This window comes from Silene latifolia, chromosome 7, assembly GCF_048544455.1.
Source record: "Silene latifolia isolate original U9 population chromosome 7, ASM4854445v1, whole genome shotgun sequence".
Lineage (NCBI taxonomy): Eukaryota > Viridiplantae > Streptophyta > Magnoliopsida > Caryophyllales > Caryophyllaceae > Silene > Silene latifolia.
This window is the reverse complement of record NC_133532.1, coordinates 49,557,443-49,579,992: the sequence shown is the minus strand read 5'-3', so window position 1 is coordinate 49,579,992 and position 22,550 is coordinate 49,557,443. Positions and strand designations below refer to the sequence as shown.

The window sequence follows — 22,550 nt, the reverse complement described above, 5'->3', positions numbered from 1 at the left end:
ATGATTAAATTAAAATAAAACATATATGAATATGTTGAGTAATGAGATATAGATTTCCAACAAGCGGTATCAAGAGCCTTGGTTGTTTGCATGCAAATTGGTTATAGTTTTTCCGAGTTATACGATTAACATATAAAACTTGTAAATTTGTGTTATTATGATATATCACGAAAATAATTTATGCATGTTAAAGTTTCTGATCCTAAAATGTATTTAGGATATTTTGGTTAATTTATGGATTTTATTGTTCATTTTATATAATATTGGCATTAAAATGTGATTTTTATGATAAAAATGTCATTTTTGGACGAAAATTAGCTAAACTTCGAATTTTCCAGTGTTTTTCGGATATATTTTCACATATATTATTTTTAGTTGATCTGGAAATTTTCATAATTTTTGGAGTTTTTATGCTCGAAAAATGGATTTTTCATGATAAAAATCGAATTTAAATGAAAAATAGGTTAATATGAGAAATATTTCGAATCTGGTCATAGAAATTTAGTATATTGTCACATGCAATTTTACAAGATGTGTGTAAAATAATAGGCTATAATGAAGTCTTCATGCATGATTTATGGATTTTTGATGAAAAATAGCATAAATAGTGACTTAATTAGTGAAAAATTGCTAAAACATACTTCATGACTAAGAAAAAACCTCACATGTTTCATTTTATTATCTTTTTCAGATCTAAAATTAAAAAGTTGGTGAATATAATTTTTCTCATGTTTTTATGATTATATTTGTTAAATCCGATAAACCACAACATTGTTTTTCCCGATAATTTTCGAAATTTTTAACCTAAGTTTTTGAACATTATGAGTGTCATGGTATTTTTCCAGAATGTTCATGAGTTTAAATTTCAAATTTCAAATTTATTTGAAATTTTTATGATTTATTTGAAGTTTATAGCATTTTATTGTAATTTCGAGTCCAATAATGAACAATTTTAAGAAATATGAGTTAATTATAGTCAAATATTTAGTGAAGACTAATTTTGAGTCCTAAGAGGTTAGGGTAATTAAATTTTGCATAAATATGAATTTATGTAATTTTTGTGATTATAAAACGTTGAATCACGCAAATCCGTAAAAACCGTGTAATATACGATATTGGCTCCTTAAAGGCGATTTAGCATAAAATTGGCCATGTTCATACATATTATAATGCTGCATTTTATTTATGATTTTCATAATTTTATTTTATGTAATTTTTGAATTATGTAATTTTTACTTAGTATGGCCTTAGTTTTTAATTGGTATTACCCGAAATGTATGGGAATATCGATTCGGTTGTAATTTATTGTGATCTTGTATCACCGTTTTGTAATTTAATAGATTTATTTTATTTTAATTAAAAATGTAAAATAGGAAATTATGTAATTTATTTATTCCGGAGATGCGTGCCTCAACCGAAGTTCAAGGGACCAATGGAGTTGGTTTCCGAATATGTAATAGTTAATTAGATTTTTTATTTTAGGAAGGCCATACTAGGATTTCATTTATGCTTTGCATTTTATTTATATGTTGCATGCATCGCTAAATCGCCATAACTAAAACATGCATTATCATTTAATCGAATTTATCGACCGTGTCAATTACAATTATCGTAGTTCACCGCTTTAGTTCACTTAAAACGTGATAGATAATAAATTGACATGACCTCTCGCTAAAATAAACAATTGAGACTTAGCCTTACCAAAAATTAGAAACCCATGAAGTACCAGTTTCGCAAGGGAGTTGAGCCGGCTTTACCGTAAGACAAACCTTGTTACGTTGGTGAAGTGGGGTGATAAATGTCTTTCCACCGAATTTAGGTTAATGAAGGGTATTTCGGCACACCGTGCCCTAAGTTGATATGAGTTTGGATCATGGACACATTTATTCGAAATTTGGGTTGAACTCAACGAAAGTATTCACGACGATTTCCGGATGTGTTTCGAGCTAAAGATAAATATTAATGTAATTTTATCGACCAAGAGTTCTAAAAGTAGAATCGATAAAAGAGTTAATCCACCGAGTTATATTGATGAGGGGTATTTCGGCACACCGTGCCCCAAGTTAATATGAATTTGGATCTTGGAATCATTTATCATAGTTGGGTAGAGGTCACTATGTAAATGCTTTACTTGTTATTTACAAGTATTAATAAAACGATAAATGTTAAGTTTTCCACTATTCCGTTATCATATTGCTCTATTTCTTTACCACAATTCATATACGATACCATTTCGATTTTTGATTCAAATCAACATTAAAACATCGTAACTAAAGACAAATTTGAATTTTGCTTCTAAAACCTCAAATGAACCATTGCTAAGGATCTCTTGTAAAGAGTATAGATAAAAGTTATTCATTATCAAACAGGTTTTTGATTCTTGACTAACACATCTACTTACAATGGATTGTTATTCATATACTTAATTGAATTAAGTACCTTGAAGCGACAAATTGTTTTGGTAATTAGATTTGTCAGAATTCGTAATTGACCAAAATAACGCAACCACTTCAATGATAGTTATAAGACTAACGAACAAATGAAGAGTAATCTTCATGAATTCAATTTTGCTTCTCAAAGCAAAGACTCATTGAAATGAGTGGGAGCATTCTCTTAAACCGTTAAGATGAGGACGAGGTTCAAGAAGTAAAGATTATAATGGAATTGATACAAGGTAATGTTAAAGGTAAAGTTGTTGAGAATGACGATACTAAACCTATCAATCCCGACCGATAAAGTTTCCATTGTCTTAAATGTTAGACACAAGAGAGGAAACTACCCCAAATTATTGAAGAATCAACAAATTAGTTGTGGGACATCTAATAGGATCTTCTTCTTTATATGTTTATATGATTGACATAAATTTTGCTAGTACCATTTCGTCAGTATTAGAAACCAGTGGAGGTTTTCATCATTGTATGCGATACATAGAATGATTAGAATATGACGACTAGCAACAATGAAGTCGAGAGATAGAGTCATTGTGTACTCACTACTACAAAAATTGATGTAATGCAACATTTCATCTGCAACACTTTGTTTTTTATGTTGCATTTTAGTTAATCATGCAACACTTTATTCAAAAATGTTGTTTTTATTGATATAGGGCATCACTTTAAGTGAAGTGTTGCATTGTATTGTTATAAATGCAACGTTTTGACACAAATGTTGCATTTTGTCGCAACACTTTAAGCAACAATAGCAACATTTATATTCTCCGGACGAAATTTCGTCATTTAACGCTTAAACTAAGTGTAAAATAAAAGTTAGGCGCCTATTTAATGCTTATGCTAATTGTAAAAGTGAAGTTAGGCGTCATTCTTATTTTTTCACTACTACAATTTTAGGCTAAGAGGACACCGATTAGAGTCCGGTTGGGAGCAAAACCGTCTTATATCAGCCAATTATTTCTCATGCCATTAGTGATAACACAAAGAACACGGTTTAAAAAGAGACCCGTTCTCGTTTAATAAGCAACAAAGACGGTTAGTTAACATAACCGTCCTCTTATTAATAAATAAAGCTGTTACTTCCTAGAACCATCTTTTTATTTTTTACTCCTTGATGTTCTCCCACCACTCCTCGAATATCGTTTGCCTTCCTCTTATTGAAACACACATTATTCTACCCTAGCATAACCAGCAGCACCGACCCAAATTGTACCACCGCCGCTTTTCGTTACCACCACCATCGCCCCCGACGTTACCATCACCACCGACCCTCATCTCCACCGTTGCTATTCGACTTCAGCGCAATTAACAATTGCAAACGACCAGCATGTCTCCTTTATCATCGCACACCACCACTCCAGGTCAGCACCATCGCCCGCCTTCGTCTCCTAACCGAGGTACTGTGACTCGAAATTGAATTTTTGATGAAATTTTGCACTATTATGTGTAATGTTAGCTTTTGTCAATTTTAGTTTGATTTCATTTCTCCATTTTTGTTTGATTTGAGGGATAAAGTGAAGTTGTTGAGAATTTACTGCAATAAATTTTGAACTGGTAAATTGGGCTTTGTTCGTTTAAATTTGGGGGCAATTATTTGTGTATATAAGAAGTAGTATTAAGAATTGGTCTTGGAAAAACTGGCTGAAGATAATAAGATGATTATCGATCCAAATATGTTTAAAATAAGTATTGTTGGGTTGCCGGAAAATCAAATTATTTGCAATTTAGACTGGAACTCGAGATCAAATTGCTGATGCTCTGGTATAATTCACTATGTTTAATCTGCAATTTCAGTTTTGTTTGATTTTTTTGTTTGCTATTAATGTAGGTCAAGATTTATTGTGTCATTGGAAATTGATAGGGTTTTTTATGTGTTTATGTTTTGATTGAGTGTAGATTACTGAGCTGAATAGTCGATTCGAGAAGTGTCAACAGCTGTTGAATTCTATATCAGGGACGATTAATTCGAAAACCCTGGTAATTCTATCAGATATTCTTCTTATTTCAGTTGGTTTTGTATGGGTTGATTAAGTTGTTGATATCGGATTATAAGGGAAAATTTTCTGTATTTGAAATGGTAATGTGTGATTTGCAGACTGTTGAAGGGCAAAAGAGCAAATTGGAAGAAAGCGGGCGTTTGCTCAATCAAAGGAGGTTGGTTGTTGCTTCTCATCTTTGTTCTTCTGCAACTAAATAGCTTTATATGCTGCAGTTTTACGAGGGTATTTTCTTACCATGGCAGGGATTTGATTACCAATTATAGAAACTCTATTGAAGATCTCACTAAGTCTGATCTTTAATAGGTTGCCGAATGACAATTCCGTAAGTATTTATTTATACCTATCTGAGGCCGCTCGTGTTAATTCTGTTATCTGCTTAATTTATGTATTTAGGCCAACATCACATATCATCCATATTAAGTTTTTCAAACACATTATTAGAAGAAAAGCAATCAACTTTGGAAAATGAATGCATGATCGCTACTCCGTATTATTCATTTTTTGGTAAAGGAACTGAAGTTAAGAGAATGTTATTATAAAAGGAGAGAGTATATTGAGGAATGATCATATAGCATTAATATTACAGATACATGTGTAGATGCCATGCTTAAAAGTCGATTTTTATCCAATATACGACATTAAAGTTAGGCATATTGTGTACGAGTACCATTAGGTTTTTAAACATAATTTGATTTTTATCCAATTATTTGTGTACTTAAAAGCAAGAGAGTTGTGGGGGAGGGATATCACATTTTACCTTTCTGCGTCGCATTTGCACCTGAAAACCGAAAGTAAGCAGATATTTAATTTTGTCATTTGCTTGTTCTTATTTAGAGTACCTTGTTTGTTTATGCTACATGATTAGATAAAAGAAGTGTTGCCCCATGACGAGCCATCCTATAAGGAAAAAGCAAGTGAGCCATCTAGCGAGGAACCGCCCTCTGATGAGGTTTAACGTGCTCCAAAGGCCACCATTTCGAAGTTTCTTATCCGAACACTACAGGTAGTCAAATTAAATTATCTCTGCCACTATATCATATTTATGTATCTTCTTTGTGCTGTCTTGGATAAACAAAATTCAGATTTCTGTCAATAATTTATCAGTGAAAATTAAGCAATTTCTGTCATTATGTTATTATTGTTAAGCATCAACCATAAAAGTAAGGTTTGTGCTGAGAGTTAACCTTTATCCTCTCTCATCTCACGTCTTTGATGACTGCCACCAGCCCTCTTGTACAATTACTATGATGTACTTTGAAATTATGATAAATTTGAAATGTGAAGGCTTAGGCTTAGAAATGTGCTGACGGTTAACCTCTATTCTATCCCATCTCATGTCTTTGAAATGATTAATTTGAAATGACAGTTATTTGATGGTATGATGGTCAGTTAATCATTTGGCTTGCTTGTTTTTTTTTAGCTTTCTCTAGGGTGACATGCTGTATTAGCTAGTAATAAGATCAGATATAATCTGATATTGAGTCTTTGATGCAATTCTCGCATTACAACCTGTTGTTCCCATTTGAGTTTTTGCTTGTTATTTGTCGATAACTATTGTTATGCACATGGGATTACCTCTAACTTTCCTTTCATCAACCATATGTTAATCCGTCCTTTGGTTACTCCGCATTATATTTTCTAATAAGGCACAATCAAAGCCTTTAAATATTCCGCGATCCTCAAATCTAATTTGTGTTCCATTTTTTACGTTACAGGTTGCATTTGAGGTATTACTATTTTGATGTGGGTTGATTTTCTGTTCGGGTGGCAACATACATATGGTCCAAAGTACAACAATGAAGACTTTTAATATAATAATCGTTACTCATTTGTACTATTTAAACATTTGCTACATTTTTTCTACTTAAACATTTGTGAAGTTCTACTTTTGATTATTTTTGGAAATGTAATTGACATTCATTTTGAGACTGAATCTATTGCAATTTTGGAATGATTTGCAATTGAATGCACAATTAGTGAGAATTACAATTAAGTATTGTCTTTGGATAAAGTAGTGTTGCATTTGTTTATTACAAGTGTTGTTATTGGACGTAACTAGTGTTGAGTTTACAAAATAAAAATGTCGCATTTGTTTGTTATAAGTGTTGCTTTTAAACATGAAAAGTATTGCATTAGTTCAGGAAGTGTTGCTATTTTTTCACAAGAAGTGTTGCATTAGCAAATAAAAATGTTGCCTTTGAAATTGAAAAAAGCGTTGCATAAACCTAACACATGCAACACTTTATAAAAGTGTTGCTTTAGTTTGAAAAGTGTTGCATTAAGTGTTGCAATGAGCTAATGCAACAAGACTTTATGTAGCACTTCATTAAGTGTTGCATAAACTCTAAAGCAACATTTATACAACATTATGCAACAATAGCGAAGTGTTGCTACAGGATCACAATGTAGTAGTGACTAAATCTAGTTTTCGGGTTTGGAGTTATACTTAATTGTGACTATTAAGTACATAAACTCTAAATAAGAATACAAACTTGTTCAGATACAAAAGGGGTTTCACTTTTGTGACCCTATACACCACGATTTGATGTATGGCTAGCCCATTATCAAGGTGATTATATTATAAACCAAACTAGAATGTTATATCATGAACATGATGCAAGACTCAAATTGGTAACCCAAGATTAAACCTCAAATTCTGGAATGATTAACGCAAAGAGTTATCGAGTACTCTTGAAACCATTAGATTGTTAATGGTATATGAGTATCTTGTATTCAAAGCAAGATGTCTCGTGCCTTTTGGTTGAAAAGGAGATCGAGGTTGTAAATCATTGATCCAAAATAGGTTGATCATTTTCTTTTACCAACGATTTAAGTTGATGCTAATGTGTTTACTTAATAAGGTAAATAGGGAAATATTTGAAGAAGTTCAAAGAGTTCAAGGAATCACGATTTAGTCGTGATGGGATTATCAAAGTGAAAACTTTGATATAAGCCAAAGGAAATGTGATATAGTATCACAAGTTAATCTCTCTTAACACACATTATGGGTATGTAATATGTGGTTGGATAAGAAATCAAACGCTATTCGATATGGTTTGAACTTCAATCAAGTTACTTTGAGTTACTTGATCCTTATGGGGATTTTATCATTTTGTCTAGATTATTTTTCCACTAAATCTAAAACGATTCATATGAGATATGAAATGGTAGGGTACCATGTTTGTAAGTTTTCGCAAGAAACAAATGCACATTTTTCCATTCAATTATCACGAGTACGACGGGTTTGCGGCTCGTGAAGCTGTCTTTCTAAAATACAAGTTTATTTCTAGAAGACAGAGTGGGAGAAATTATTCAAGAGCCACAAAGAATGTTATGTCGCAAGAAACTGGTCTTTCTTGGTACATGAGACGTTTTGTGAAAGATGTTGTTTCTTTAAAACCTAGGAGGTTAAATTCGTCACTTGTTGAAAATGATGAATTCATGCTACTTTTAAGAAAGTAAAGAGCTTATAACTTACAAAAGAAATCGTTTGATTCAAGTTGATTTATAACTTACTAAAGAAATCGTTTGATTCAAGTTGATTACTTCTAGAAAGTAATGAACATATGACTTACATGAAACTGTTTAAAGTCACAACTTAATACAAGGCTTAGAGCCATGAAAATCCGAAATAAAAAGACTTGATTAGTGACAAAGGGTTTTGCACTAATAAAGAGAGATTTCAAAGCTTGATTGGTTGCAAAGGGTTTTGCACTAGTTGAAATGCTTAAGTATATTTGGATCTTCTTAGGGATTGTGTTTCATTATTATGAAATACATAGCGAGTGAATCTAAAACCCACTTCTTCAATTAGAAGGAATGTATTCAATACATGTCTTGAGTTTTGTAGATTCTTGCAATCTTAAGATAATGTGAAACTTAAGAGAGGATCTTAAGTAGGACATCAATGAGTTGGAATCAACATTTTGATCATGTGATAAAACATTTCTCGATAAGTCGAGAAGTTGTGTTTATACATGAAGTTTAGTGGGAGTTACGGAAATTTTAATTAGTCTTATATGTGGATGACATATTGATCATTGAGAATGATTTAAGACTTTTGGAGTATTATAATACGTCTTTAATATCCGGATTTATGAAAATAAATCCACATGATATTAGCGTCAATAAGAAGTCTTATGTTGATAAGATTCATGACTAGTTCAATAAAATTGAACATATTTGATTGATTCCATTTGCTTCCGCTGCCGGATCAATTAAATGAGTAATGATGTATAACACTTCATATACTTTGAGTATGATGAATTGTTTTCAAAATCGAATTTAAGTAATAGTTACCAAGTAAGCCATAAAGATTACCCTTAAGTGCTTGCAGAAACATTAAGGATGTAATGCAAAGTGTTTATGATGCAATTTTGTGTAAGGGTGTTACACAAGTGACAATTGACAATTGAGATTGTGCATGGTTTCTGACAAAACCATAATCAAAACACATTAGGATAGTTAAGATGCCATTGTGGCTATGTTATTTAAGAAATAGATTTTCTAGAATCGTTCTAGGCAATAAAGAACAATGAGAGATATTTATAACGGAGATTGAGTACACTTGCAATCATGAGATGTGCAAGAGGATGAGTCCCGCACAATGTAAAAACAGTGGGAGCTATTATTAGGCTAGAGGGCCTATGTCTTGATTGGATCTCGACACGTACTCAGAAAGTTTTGTGATGCAAATGTATACATTACAAAGGAAAACGAGTATGTAGTAAGGTTGAGTAAGGTACAAGAAGTTGATAAAACCTACTAACCAAAACCTTCTAATAGGCTAAACATGATGAGTCATATCATTTCAATTGAATTGAAATGAACAACTACATACAAGATCAAATTAGATTATAGAACATGAAATAGTAATCAGGTATTGACTATTCATATGTGATAATCGCATTTGTCGTTCGAGTTTTATTTTAAAACTCTTCTATTATACTTTGTTACATCCAAACGGGTTGTAGAGACAATTGAACCTCGTTAAAGTGAACACGAATTAGCATGGTATTCGCCCATATTTACTTACATGAGGTGACGTCTCAAAGTGACTAGAGTGTGATGCGATTGATGGCAAGTTCAAGTGCCATAGAGTTATATGAGAATGACTAGTCAATCACATAGGCAGACTGTTAGGAACACTTTGTCGGGCCTTATGACCGCTTATAGAGTTCTGGCAAATTTATATAGCCTGGTCGTAGCGAGAGCTACTATAGTATTCTAATGAGTCGATTCTTTTGACTAAAGACTGTTCGCCTAAGATGGCACAGTTTCAGATAAACTTTGATTTGTGTTACTACGACCTTCGTAAATGGGGTCAAATGGGCATATTTTGGGTTATGATGGCTGTGGCTAGTCGAAGGGAATGAGTGCGATAGGAATTGTCCATTCCCTTGTCAGGGTTAAAACAATATCTCAGGGCCACTCGAGGAGTAATGAACTGGAAATGCGTGGCCACGCTCAGAAGGTATCCATGATGGATAATTCCGGTCAATCAGTTATTCTCCAGATCGAGGAAACCACTCTCGATATGATCACTTGCAAGTACGACCTGAAAGACACCTTGCATTGAGTGGGAGATAGTAATCAGACAAGAGAATTGGTGACGCACACTTGTCGAGGACAAGTGGGAGATTGTTGGAATATGTGTCCTCCGACAATAATGCGATCACAACTGTTGATCATGATGATCACATGTTTAAATCTCATTTTAAGGATACATGTGGGATGTAATATTTGAGTCCAACTGGTCCACACATATCGGTAATGATTGGCTGACTAGAGTTTGACATTATTGTCGTGCGACGGTGGTGATCAGTTGATCCCCTTAGGTCATACCTATAGGGAAATACTCTTAATTGATTATTTAATTAATCGTATACCGATACAAGTTAATTAAATTGCTTAAAATTGACGGATGATTTTGTGAGTATAATTAACGTATCTTATTGTAATATGATTAAATGAGACACGGTCTAAGTAATCGAATTGTTTTATTACTTAGATGAAATTATTGTTTACAGAAACAATTGAAACAGAATGAATGAATTATTATAAATACAGAATGTTGTAGTTTATAATACGAAAACACTTTTGGCACAAGTAATTGCGAATTACTAGTCGATTTTGTAAATGACATATTTTATGAGTATGTTGATTTTTAATATGTTAAAAATACATTACATTGTGACATGTCATGTAACATGTTACATGTGACAAAATTGACAAATGACAAAATAAAATGGACCATCCATTTTATAATGAAAGTGCCGAAAATGGAGGGGTAATTGGGTTAATATTGTGTTTTCATATTAGTGGAAAACATAATGATAAAAGACCACCTCTAGCCATGCATACCTACACTTGCCTTGAGAAGACCAAGACCATGCATTGGCTCCCCATAAGACCCCCCTCCAACCGGTTTTCCTAAGTAGTTGGGCAACCATATGGATTTTCTCTAATAATTCATTCTTTTATCTAATTTTTCTAGTGAAAGAAAATGCTATCAAACTCTCTACAATTTATGATAATTCTAGAGAAATAAACTCACAAAAACACTACCTCTTGAACCGAAATTTCAAGAGCAAAATTAATATCTTGTGTCATATTTTAAGTAAAACTAATATTATTACTAGATCTAAATAATATTGGTTATTATGAGTTTTCCTTGGGTATATGCTTTTGGGAGGGATTCTATCCTTGAATCCTTGTTCTTCCATTTGGAGAGCTCAAGAACAAGTGAGTAGGAGAACTCACTTGTGCCCATAAACCGAAATATCAATGTGAGATGATAATTTCTTCTTTAATTATATTATTGTTTGCATGCATAAGATGACCTTTTAATTTTATGACTAAATTAAAATAAAACATATATGAATATGTTGAGTAATGAGATATAGATTTCCAACAGTGACATGCCACACAAGGAGCCTACTCACACTTAAGGGAGACCGGGCATGGATGTACCGGTCCTAAGGAGACTCTAAATCTCACATGAGAGTAGTTATGTCGAAATCTAGGCCTAGACTACGGTCTTGGTCTCACGTGGTGGTCAAAACTTTCCGGTCTAGCCACATTTCCCGGGTATTTGCCAGCAAATACCCTAACGAGGAGGTCAATGGGTACAAGCTACAAAAGGGGAAAGACACGGCCAAGATGGTTTAATCATAGGGGCATCATACTCCCTTCCTAGACCAAATTTTGTTCAAAAATTTATATACAAACTCAATAAAACAAGAAGGAAACACAACACACATATATATGTGATACGAATGCATGCAAGAAATGAAAATGAGCATAAGGTAAACATGCAACGAGATGACTAAACCTAGCAGCACATCAATACCAACATAACAATCCAAAAGTTACCATAAGGAACATCCAAGGCCCACAAATTCCATCCTCCTTCAAATATGCAAGATATATAAAGAAAGAACGGTAAAGCAGTAAGAGATGAGAACGAGTTTACCAAGCGACTTCTAGCTCCTTTTTGCCTCAAATGGTCAATGCCTATGCCAAAGGTTAGCCAAACATATATATACAATGTAATATTTTTGTAATTTTTGAATTTTTTTGATTTTTAGGGATTTTTGTAATTTTCTCAAATTAACAACTATATATACAAATATAAACAATATGCACAAAGTGTTTATTTTCCTCCCCACACTTAAAATTTACATTGTCCTCAATGGAACAAAGTATAGGGAGAGAATAGGAAAAATAAACAACATATTTTTGGTGGTTTTTGAATTTTTTCGAAATTAAAGAACATGACATGTTTTTGTATTTTTAAATAATGGAATTGTTGGGATTCACTAATTCCATTACTTAACATATTCATATATGTGACATTTTAATTTAGTCATAAAATTAAAACTAGATCTTATGCATGCAAACTAAAACAAGACAAAAGAAGAAATCGTCAATCTTACATTGAGGTTTCGGATTTTGGGCACCAACAAGATCTCCTACTTGTTAGTTCTTGAGCTTTCCAACAATGGATAAACAAGATTCAAGAGTAGAATCTCTCCTCAAGGATTTATATCAAGGAACCAATCTTAATGCCAATACCAATTTTGTTACTAGAAATTATGTATTAGCTCCTTAAAATCACTAACATAGATATTACTACAACTAGTAATATATAAGAAAATATTAGTATGGAAAGGAATTTTTGAACTTTATTTCTCTAGAAAACTAGTAGAGAGATAAGTTGTTTCATATGGAATGAAATGATCAAAATGAGAAAACTATTTTTCATTAGTGGAGTGGAGGGGCCGGTCAAGGAGTGGGTTAGAGTGCCCACTCTTTGCTCATCTTTTGCTAAAATTTGTCTTCACAATATATGTAGTATGCTAGACTAGGGTATTAATAGGTTTTCTTAATCATGACCTATTTTCTCTTAAAAAGAACACCCATTATCTATGGTACCCTCCATTTTCGGTCCAAATGGATAAAATGGTTTCCATTTTATCTTTGTCATTTGTAATATTGTCACATGTCACACATTACATGACCCATTATGTAATTATGCAATTTTAACTCCTTAAAATTCATAATACACAAAAATGAAACAATTAAATAATTTCACTAGTAATTCTCAATTACTATCTTATAAAAATTGTCACTTTAATATAAATTACAACGTCTTGTAATTTAGATGGACCGTTCATTCCCGTCTCAATTGTTTCATAAATAATAAACAATTCTAAGTAAATGAAACAATTCGATTACTTAGACGGAGTCTTATTTAATCCAATTATAATAAGACCGTCAACTTACTCATAAAAATCATTTCCAATTTTAAGGTAGTAATTAACTCGTATCTACATACGATTAATTAAATAATCAATTAAGACCGTATTCCCTAAAGATATGATCTTAAGGGATCAACTGGTCACCACCGTCGCACGATAGTAATGTCAAACTCTAGTCAGCCAATCATTACCGATATGTGTGGACCAGTTGACTGTAAAATATTACATCCCACATGTATTCTTAAAATAAGATTTAAACATGTGATCATCATGATCGACAGTTGTGATCGCATTATTGTCGGAGGACACTTATTCCAACAATCTCCCACTTGTCCTCGACAAGTGTGCGTCACCAATTCTCTTGTCCTATTACTATCTCCCACTCAATGCAAGGTGTCTTTCAGGTTGTACTTGCAAGTGATCATATCGAGAGCGTAATTATCTATCATAGATACCTTCCGAGCGTGGCCACGCATTTCCAGTTCATTACTCCTCGAGTGGCCCTGAGATATTGTTTTAACCCTGATAAGGGGGTGGACAATTCCTATCGCACTATTCCCTTCGACTAGCCACAGCCATCATAACCCAAAATATGCCCATTTGACCCCATTTACGAAGGTCGTAGTAACATAAATCAAAGTTAATCTGAAACTGTGCCACCTTAGGCGAACAGTCTTTAGTCAAAAGAATCAACTCATTAAAATACTATAGTAGCTCTCGCCACGACCAGGCTATATAAATTTGCTAGAACTCTATAAGCGGTCATAAGGCCCGACAAAGTGTTCCTAACAGTCTGCCTATGGGATCGAGTAGTCATCTCACATGACTCTATGGCACTTGAACTTGCCATCAATCGCATCACACTCTAGTCACTTTGAGACGTCACCTCATACAAGTGACTATGGGCGAATACCATGTTAATCCGGGTTCACTTTAACGGGGTTCAATGTTATCTCTACAACCCGTTTGGATGTAACAAAGTATAAAAGGAATTTTTAGATTTAAAAACTCGAACGACAAATGTGATTTTTACATATGAATAGTTAATACCTGATTACTACTTCATATTCTTATAATCCATTTTCATCTTATATTTAGTTGTTCATCTCAATGCAATTGAAACGACATATGACATGACTCATCATGTTAAGCCCATGAGAAGGCTTTGGTTAGTAGGTTTTATCAACTTCTTGTACCTTACTCAACCTTACTACATACTCTTTTTCCTTTGTAATGTGGAAATTTGCATTACAAAACTTTCTGAGTACGTGTCTAGATCCAATCTAGACATAGGCCCTCTAGCCTTAATAGCTCCCACTGTTTTCACAGTGTGCGGGACTCATCCCTCTTGCACATCCCATGATTGCAAGTATACTCAATTTCAGTTATAAATATTTCTCATTGTTCTTTATTGCCTAGAACGATTCTAGAAAATCTATTTCTTAAATAACATAGCCATAATGGTATCTTAACCATCCTAATGTGTTATGATTATGGTTTTGTCGGAAACCATGCGCAATCTCAATGGTCAATTGTCATTTGTGTAACACCCTTACACAAATTAGTGAATTGCATCAAAAACACTTTGCTTTACACCCTTACTGCTTCTTCAAGCACTTAAGGGTAATCCTTATGGCTTAGTTGGTAACTATTACCTAAAATCGATTTGAAACAATTCATCATACTCAAAGTATATGAAGTGTTATACATCATTACTCATTCAATTGATCCTAAGAATGAAGCAAATGGAATCAATCAAATATGTTCAACTTGATTGAATTAGTCATGAATCTTATCAACATAAGACTTCTTATTTGACGCTAATATCATGTGGATTTATCTCCATAAATCTGGATATTAAAGATGGATTATATATATCTCCAAGTCTTAAATCATTCCCAATGATCAATATGTCATCCACATATAAGACTAAATAAAATTTCCGTAACTCCCACTAAACTCTGATGCGTGTCTATTATATGATGTTTTGCACCTCATTTCACACGCATTTCAGAGCTCAATTGAGTAGTTTATGCTACTATTTCCCTTGTTTCGTGTACTTCTTCCTTTTCGTGTGATTTTGTAGGAATGTGAAGAATATGGCGGAAAATAGACCAAATCTGTCCCGGAGTGTTTAGCATAGGATTTGACATGAAGTATTGACTCGAAGAATGAGCTTGGTGCGCGTTTCAAGGCCTAAAGATAGCAAAAGCATGGGTGCGTACGAGTTTAACAAGCAAAGAAGCACTTCACGACATTGCAGGCTGCTTCAGATGGCTATATCTCGAGTTCTAGAGCAGCTAATCGAGTGATTCAAATTGGAGGTGAAAGCTTATCCTCTTAGATTTCCAACTCCGCATAGAACGCCTGATTTGACCAAGTAACGAAGAAACGGCAGCTGTTTTAAGATCGGTGCGCGATGCAGGAATCGTCAGAATGCAATTCTGTACAGCACCTTTGGTCGATCGACTGCCTGCTGTGGTCGATCGACCACTCCACGAGCTGATGCGCAATTTGAAAGACGTGATTAAAGCCCATATGTAATTAGGTTTTGGGAGAGTATTACGTGACTTTGCTATATAACGTAATACTCCTCTCCTGTATTATTCATTCAGTTTCTATTAAGTTATTATTATCTTACAATAATTCAAGACATTAGATTGTTATTCATTCTTTATTTCTCAATAAAGCTTTGCTTCGGATCTTCATCTGCGTTGCTATTTCGGTATTATTCCTTTTAATTTACAGTTTACTTTATTTACCTTTTAGTTTAGAATTGCTAGTATAGATATCCCGAAGCCGTCTTTAACGTTTTATGCAATTTAATTGTTCTTCTAGTTTAATTATGTATTCTATTCCTTTAATCGCGAATTACATTGTTGTTATCGTTGTTAATATGTGTAGCTAAATCACTCTTGCTAGGATGTAGGCGAGCTGTTAGCGTAGATGACATTAGAATAGGTACCCTCGGATTAGGGCTTGGTCGACCGACTGGCTTATCTGGTCGGTCGACTGAGTCGGTTGGTCGATCGACTGGGGTAGCTGGTCGATCGACTGACTTCGTGTTTGATTTGCTTCGTTTGAATCGTTAAGTGCAATATCTAACAACGAGACCTAGCGGAGACTTGTTAGATGCTTAGTTTTGACCAACCCGTAGATCGAAAGATAGGAAAGGACTTTGATTAACGAATTAAGACGGCTAGATTGCTAGATCGAAAGATAATGTAATTTAGTTTGCATTAGGAATTATTAATCAAGAACGAGAGTTAGTATTAATGAGACTTAGGGATTAGTAGCATAGGCCGAAAGGTAGTTACTATTTAACATGGACCGAGAGGACTTGTTTTCCCCATCCTTCGCGACCGTATTTCGAGACTTACCTAGACTTATGTGCCGTCGTAGCTGTAGTGACCCGATCATCCTAGCTCCTTTCTATTATTTGTTTACATCATCTTTTATTGCTTATTTTTATTGCCTGAATTATTTTTACTTGCATTTAGTTTAGTTATTAATCATATCAAAATCCCCCTCATTGTTACCCTTAGACTAAAATTGAAAGCAACTAATAATTCCCTACCTCCATGTGGTTCGACCCTCACTACCGCTTGCTAGTAGTAGTTTGGTTTTATAAATATTATTTTTGATACTCACATCGACAGGTATCAAATTTTGGCGCCGTTGCCGGGGAGGCAGCGCTAGTTTTAGTTGTTTTTTTTTTTTAGTCTGTGTTTCGCCTCAAGGGAAGACTGAGTACCTTGAGGCAGTTCTTACCATTTCCTCTAGTGTTGTTTTGTTAGGTCCTACAGGTACTATCTACAGTACTTCAGAAGGGTGCACCCATGTTCCATTCTCAGGAGCAGCAGGTGCCGTTTTGTGGGAGATGCGGCGAAGCGGGACACACATCGGAGGCATGCAGGCACCCTAATGAGAAGATGTTTGCCTTTCATCAACTTCAGCTCGACAATTCATATAATTACGCTCCTACTTCACCGCATCAACTATATGAGCCTCTTTATGAAGCCCCACCACCATCCACTCCGTCACAGCAAGAGTCAAATAATGAAGTTGCATAGTTGATAAGTCTAGTGCAGCTGCTTATGGTAGAGGTACAGAAAAGTAATGCGTCAAATGAGGTCTCAATCATGGAGCTGAAATCTCAAATTGCTACATTAGACAAGAATGCAGCTGAGATACCGAGTCAATTTCACTCTCTGAATCAGCGTATTGAGACCGTACATGCAATGACGGTGAGGAGCGGGTCTGCTCTCGATGGACCCGAGAAAGCTGCTGAAAAAGGGAAGAAGAAAAAGGGCGAGAAAAAGACGATCAACAGTAATCACGGTCGATCGACCACATCACCCAGTCGATCGACCAGTCCGCGAAATGACATAGCTTTCTGTACTGTTGAAACCAGTCGATCGACTGACCAACATGGTCGATCGACTGAGGAAGCAGCTGATGACGAACCATTCCATCCTCCAATGCCAGACAACTTGAGGGACTACTTGTTTCGGGGTACTACAGCTCCGAAATCATCGAGGCAAGATCCAGATGCTGATGGGTCCATTCCGATTCCAAAGTATGACCCTACGACGGTCATTGGTTCATTCCTGAGACGGATTGAAGAAGGTTCGAGCTATAACAAGGATAAAGTAGTGGATTTTCAGCCTACGTCCACCGATGCCGGTATGAGAGACCTAGAGGAGAGGGCGAAGCTACTTCTGACAGCCCCATATCCAGAGAGGCTAGTACCAACGAAGGATGAGGTATATTTTGAAAAATTTAAAAATGTCATTCATGGTCTTAATGTGCAAGTACCTTTTCTTGAGTTGGTAAATCAAGTTCCCGCTTATATGAAATTTATGAAACAGCTTTTAAATAAGAAGCGGAAACTCGATATGGTCGAGTCTGTTAATTTAACCGAAGAATCTAGCTCTTATTTGACTCACACTGCTCCACACAAGTTAGCTGACCCGGGTAGCTTTTCCGTTCCTTGCAATATTGGTACCTTCTCAATTGAGAAGGCATTATGTGACCTAGGAGCCAGCATTAACGTTATGTCTTTGAGTCTAGCTAGAAAGTTGAAATTGACTAGGTTTGCAGTTACTAACATGACGGTACAGATGGCTTATCGTTCTGCGGTCCAGCCTATAGGAGTCTTAGAAGACATTCCTGTGCAAATAGGAAAGTTTTTCTTCCCTGTTGACTTCGTTGTACTGGATATACCTGAGGATGCTCATATTCCTATCATTTTGGGTAGACCCTTTCTGCACACTACTGGTGTAGTTATTGATGTTGGTTCAGGGACACTAACCTTTAAGGTGGGGAAGCAGTCCATTAGTTTTGCCCAGACTTATAGGAAGAAAGATGCTATGTGTCCTATGACTTGTAATGCGATTTATACTCGTAAGTCTTATATTGTAATTAATGACACTCCTCCTTCATTACCTGTGCCTATTCCTGTTATGACACATCCGCCCCAGATTGGGAGCAAATTGGAGGACAATTCTTCTGTTTTGGATGTTGCAGGAACCGGTTTGGGGAAGAAAGAACCGCTGATCGCTCCAGCTGTGAAGGAGCCCATTGTTCAGAGAGGCGGTTTGGGATGTCTGAGCTATGCAACTGACGAGGAGCCAGATGAGGAGCCCAAGAAGAAGGAGCCAGTCAAAATTTCGGAGTCGGATCTTGAGTGTGAGGAGCTAGAAGATGATGGCCATGCTTGGGAAGAAGCTAGAGATGATCCATTGAGTATTCCAGTCGGAGTAGAGTGGAGTCCAGCTTCTGAGATGAGCACTGCGGAAGCTACTTCATGTAGACAGAAGCCTTGGTCGGAGATTTTCCACAGTTTCCGTTGATCTATGCGTTTCTTAGACCTTTTAAAAACTATTTTATTGCTTTTAGACTATTTATCGTTTTTCGTGTGCGCGAAACTTCGCTTAGTTTGGTTTGCTTAGGATTTTTATAAACTTTAGACTGTTACTTTGGGTTTTGCGCAATTTTGGGCGCATTATTATGTGTATTTGCAGGTTTATAGACCTTGTTAGCTCAATTTATCGAGCTAATTCGAAGAAATCAGGAAGTTCAAGAGACTATTTCGATCGATCGACCGCCATCTTAGTCGATCGACTGAGTGCTACAGTTCTAGGAGCTTCTGTTTCCGTCATCTTGGTCGATCGACTGGGTAAGGTGGTCGATCGACCGCTGTGTGCTGTTGTACCTGTTTTCGATCATTCCCCCGCTGCGTTTGGTCGATTTGCGGAGTTGAGGGAGTCTTTTCTCCACTTTATTCTCCGATTTATTTCTATTTTCTTCCATTTCCTTATTGTGCACATAATTTTGCGTTTCATAAATTGCTTTCTCGGAAATTATGCGCGGCACTTTTGTTTATCTTTTCAGGTACTTTTTGGTAGCACTGCTGGCTACTGAAACCTCCTAGCTCACGCTGGTTTGGGGAGGTTCCCTTTTTGCTGCGCTTAAAGTCTTGTGAGTTTCCGAGTCCTTCTTTTATGTTAATTTTAGTTTAAATTCCGCAACTCCCATTTCCTTTGCTTATTTTCTTATATGATTTTACACAATGGGGACATTGTGTGATTTGGTTTGGGGAAGGGTTTTGCGTTGCATTCACATGTTCCATGCATTTCTGTTTCACGTTTATTGCATTTCAGTTTGCATTTGTTATTTCATTTCATATATATATCAAAATTCAAAAATTCAAAAAAATATCATGTTTATTTTAGCATATAGGTTGTGTCGGAACGGTAGTATTTCAATGATGACATTGCATTTGCAGCTGTCTATGCCTAAGCCTTGTTAATTGACATGTTATTAGTAGAATCTTATTGCATATCTACGAGTTTTCGTTACATTTCTTGCTGAGCTTGAGACTTGACTTTGATTTTTGGCAAGCTACTTATATATTCTGAGTTTTAGAGCCTATAACTGGTGACATTCATGACCAGTTTATCTAGGATTGTGAGTAGTTACTCCTTATGAGACATGTTACATTAATATGCATAAATATGAACTTAATCTGCTTAATACCTGTATGCATTCGGTTTGTGGTTTGTTGACACATGTGGTAGAGGTTTCCCTTTATTCATTTTACCCAGGAGCCCCTCATAGCCAAATTTAACCTTTTGTCCCTTAACTACATCCTATATTTAGCCTGCCATCGTCAAGCTAGTAGTCTTAGTTTTTGGGAATATGTTTATTGTGGTTTGGTTATATGCTCTCATTGAGATGATGTTGGATGAAAGAAAGAAGGAGGAAAAAGAATTGAGAAAGTTGAAAAGAAAAAAAAAATAGAAAAGAAAAGAGAAGAAAAATGATTCGAAAAAAAAAGAGAAACAAGTTCGATACATGGTCGATCGACTGGACTCATTGGTCGATCGACTAGAGTCCAAGAAAAGGGAAAAATCGCATGATTCAAAGTCCTTATCAAATGGTGATTTTTGCTCCCATGTTATCATTTATATTCTTTGGGGAGTTGATTAATTATGGAGATTGCGAGATTTGTGCTTCTAAATAGCACCGGGTTTATGGTTGTTAATTTTGAGTAAGGAAGTGGATGTTGTCATATGGTTGGTGAGTCGGCCACAAGTGGTCATTGTGTAAATATAAGGAGAATATAAGCGTATTATTATAAAAAAAATAGCCCATTTATAGTATGTTACCATTGGTGTGGTACGGCCGTATTAGGTAAGTGTAACTATTGGTCTGGTACGGAGGGAGTATATATATATATATATATATATATATATATATATATATATAGAGAGAGAGAGAGAGAGAGAGAGAGAGAGAGAAGGGTTCTCATAAGTCCCTTCCATCTTATGAGTCCCTAAGTCTTTATAAAGATCATAAGATGGAGGTGATGGAAGGTTGAGATTTCATATCAATGGAGGGCCACAAATTGATCTCATCTAATTACCTCCCTAACTCAATTAATCTCCCTTCTTAATCCTCCTCATTCTCATAACCTCCTCTCATCCATTTCATTCACTCACCCTCTTTAATCAATCACTCATCCTCTCCTCATTCTTTCTTTCCCAAACAAATAAAAACCCAAACAAATTAAAACAAAACCAAACAAATTAAAAAAACCCAAAACCACAAAAGCACCGTCACCACCACACCAATCAAAAACCCACCACTAACCACCAACCCAAAAACCCAGCCTCCCACCACTTCCGCCCCCCTCCGTTCGATCTCCACTGCCACCTCCCTCCATTCGAACCCCACCATCAGCACCACTGTCGACCCTCGTGCCATTCGAACCCACCATCACCCCCATTCGAACCCACCATCACCCCCATTCGAACCATACCGCCCTCCACCACCAGACCGCACCACCTTCACAAAAACCGGCCTCCTTTACTCCTCCATTCTGACCCACCACAACAAACACCACCACCTTTACTCCACCATCGGTTTTTGGCCGTGTTTGGTTTGTTTATCGTCTTTGTTTTATCGATTTTTCAGATCTGTCCATGTGTATTGTCATTGTGGGGTGATAATTGTTGAATAAGTTATACGTTTATTGGACTAAAGTTATACGTTTTTTGGACTAAAGTTATACAATTTTGTACTAAAGTTATACGTTTGTTGGACTAAAGTTATACGTTTGTTGGACTAAAGTTATACATTTTTTGGACTAAAGTTATACGATTTTTTACTAAAGTTATACGTTTGTTGGACTAAAGTTATACGATTTTGTACTAAAATTACACAATTTTGGACCAAAGTTACTCTCGTAAAACAAAATTGGATTAAAGTTACATAAAATTATATAAAACTCCAATTAATTTATCGAAAATGGCTATAGTTATACAAAAATGGATTAAAGCTATACAAAAATGGACTAAAGCTATACAAAAATGGACAAATATGGACTAAAGTTATACAAATAAGGACTAAAGTTATTTAAAAATGAACTAAAGTTATACAAATATGGACTAAAGTTATACAAATATGGACTAAATTTATACAAACAGTACTTATATAAATTCAAATTTATAATGTTGGTTTTTATTTGTTATTTTTTGTTGTTATAATTATATTTTTTTCTTTTGTCAACAAAGAGAAATGAGAAAACAAAAGTTATACTTTCATTGAAGTTACACACATTCCTACTAGAGTTATACCTTCGTTGAGTAGAAGTTACTCATATCATTACTAGAGTTATACATTTACTGAGTAGAAGTTATACATTTACTGAGTGGAGTTATACATTTATTCCATATTTGTATAACTTTTGTCCATTTTTGTATAACTTTAGTCCATTTTTGTATAACTTTAGTCATTTTCGATAAATGAATTGGAATTTATATAAGTACTGT

The 22,550-nt window shown here is 35.0% G+C and overlaps 1 long non-coding RNA gene across 2 annotated transcripts; it reads left to right on the top strand.

Moving 5' to 3' along the window:
* Positions 1 to 3,539: 3,539 nt before the first annotated feature.
* LOC141591075 (uncharacterized) lies at positions 3,540 to 6,443 on the top strand. Of its 2 annotated transcripts, none has more exons than XR_012520636.1 (6): positions 3,540 to 3,811; positions 4,347 to 4,427; positions 4,546 to 4,604; positions 4,693 to 4,772; positions 5,316 to 5,453; positions 6,166 to 6,443. It is a non-coding gene; the product is annotated as an uncharacterized LOC141591075 (long non-coding RNA). The 2 variants fall into 2 exon arrangements; XR_012520637.1 differs by having other exon boundaries at positions 3,540 to 3,847.
* Positions 6,444 to 22,550: the final 16,107 nt, after the last annotated feature.